The sequence below is a fragment of the Lygodium microphyllum genome, unplaced genomic scaffold (assembly GCF_053477565.2).
Source record: "Lygodium microphyllum isolate KBCC unplaced genomic scaffold, Lygodium_microphyllum_v1.1.10 scaffold_281, whole genome shotgun sequence".
Classification (NCBI taxonomy): Eukaryota; Viridiplantae; Streptophyta; class Polypodiopsida; order Schizaeales; family Lygodiaceae; genus Lygodium; species Lygodium microphyllum.
Genome location: NW_028229762.1, coordinates 1 through 2392, shown reverse-complemented (window position 1 = coordinate 2392; position 2392 = coordinate 1). Strand labels below are relative to the sequence as shown.

General features: G+C 35.5%; 1 non-coding gene across 1 annotated transcript; it reads right to left on the bottom strand.

The window, feature by feature from the left end:
• Nucleotides 1–1068: 1068 nt before the first annotated feature.
• TRNAN-GUU (transfer RNA asparagine (anticodon GUU)) lies at nt 1069–1141 on the bottom strand. The gene has a single exon. It is a non-coding gene; the product is annotated as a tRNA-Asn (tRNA).
• Between the last annotated feature and the right edge of the window lie 1251 nt (nt 1142–2392).

Sequence of the window (2392 nt, the reverse complement as noted above, 5' to 3'; positions counted from 1 at the left end):
GCGGGTGGGATCTACCAACTATTATCCATCCCGGAATTAATCAGTTTTTCCTATCTATGAATGCTGACTATGATGTCTACCTTGGTGCGTTTGAAGTAGTAGTGAATATCATTATCACATCAGCCAAATCTTATTTATTTTTGTTTGCGAAAGGAAAAATCAAAGAAAAACTCGTGATTCTTTACCTATAGTAAGTTCCCGTATCCGTATTTCTCATAATGATAGTGCTAATTTTCTTATCTCTAGTTTCACTAAAATACTCTTAAGCAGTGCGCCGTGCATCTTTGACAAATTACAAGCCATCACGCTTTTCCTTCCAGGCAGCAAACTGTCATGTACGGAAATTCAAGCTAGCCCATAAAGTTTCTTTCTGCGCAGCGGAAACTGCTTATTTTCAGCGCCGATCCAACAATTAATAAATCAATAAACAATTAAAAAATAACTCATTTGCTCCTAAATTCACCAAATAACAAATGGATTGTACTTAGAGCAGGGATAGAAGCTTAACCGATTCTTTTACTACATCTTGTTAATTACAAAAAGCCAAAAACTAAACGATAGCAAAGCAAACAAACCTATCATTTATTCGCCCAACAAACAAGGCAAGCATTAAAAGAGAACAGCAGATATGAAAACTCAATCCTTTACCCCACAGATCATGCCATAAGCCCCATATGGCAAGGCCATCAAACAGAAAGCTTAATTTGCATATTGAAAAAAGCCTAGCAAATAAAATAACATTCAAACCCATGAACACCTCTATTACATTGCAGACAATTAAATCAACTAAACGGTCTTACCACGCAAACTAAAGTAATTAACATACTATTGTATTTAAATGTATATACAGTGAAAGTGCTTATCATATATGCGTTAGGTTAAATCCTTGCCAAGATAAGCCAATAATCGGAGCTTTAACATTTGCCGATAAAATAGGACAACATATATTAAGAAAAAGATACATTCCCGTTATCCAGGATATGAAATCAGAGCACTTAGAAAACGTAAAAGCGCAGACTAGCTCTCATTAATTAAATCCCATCCCTATTTTGCTTATTTCTTTTTAAACTCCGGATGCAAGATTCGAACTTACAGCCTATGGATTAACAGTCCATTGCTCTACCAATTAAGCTAATCCGGAACCCCTGTATGGAAATTTATTTTTTTTCTTTAGCCATATTAAATCATATGAGGATTAATGAGTTTAAGAATAACTAAAATGCCTAAACACTGATATTAAGTTTCAATTATATCTACAAAACAGCACAAAAAAGAAACTATGATATTTTAGGTCGATTTGCCAAATAAACTTTCTAGTCGAAACAATAGATCCTTAAGATCTGATATTGGCAAGAACTTCATAAATCCTCCTTCCCATGCAATTTTAATTGTTTGAGCATTAAAGAATGATTAAATCTTAAACGATATAAAAATATATCAAACAACTCGCACAAACGAAACTACCATTTTTAAAATAACAAACACCGTGCAAGCGGAATGTCTTGCGTTGCCCTTATATCATTTCTGCTCTTCGCTCGTCTCTAAATAGATGATAACTTCGCTATCTTTTAATTTTCTACTACCCTTAGACATTAGGCTATTTTCTTATCCAGTCGGAGCGGCTTTGGAGGCTCAAACCATTCGGACCCGTAATGGCTAAAACGAGATATTTTTGCGTTTAGTTAAAAGTTTAACCTGGTCAGGTTAAAAAACTCATTTAAGCAAAGTCAATGGTTCTTCACTATATGATATGTCACAGGCCTTTAGTTGTCTTAGCTAAACCAATTAATTAAGGCAGTAAATCATTAAGTCCATCCGAATGCAAGGAAATAGTCATTAGACTTTTGACTTTCTTCGGCAATTCTAAATGGCCCATTCCTTAATCCAGCTACCCGTAAGTTAGGTACTAAGGCAAAGTAAATTGAAAATATATTGATGGCCACCCGGCTCTCGTCTTTCAGTCCAAATAACTATCCTTATCCCAACCCTTAGCTCATGGGCCTCCTTTAGGCCAGAGAGTTGCAAATTGCTTTGGAAAGTCTCGTTTGTGGAAGGCTTTACTGTCATTAAAATAAACATTCGCATAGGACGGCTTCGCTTGCCTTCTTTTTCACAGGCAGCCTTAAAGCTCTCTGTTTGTTGGTTTTGCCGATTTTGTTTCTTTACGAAAAGAAAAATAAGCTGAAGCAACAAATGTAATGAATCTCGCAAGCAAACCCAAAAAGAAAATTCCGTGCACAAAAGTAAGCCTCGTTTGCAAATAAGCTAGTTCATACAAAGCAAACCTTTGGTCCTGAGCTTTTTGTGCTTACGCACATGATTTCATATGCTTCTAGGGGACATTATAAAAGTAAATGTCAATGCCATGAATATGAGTTTTTTAGGATTCGAA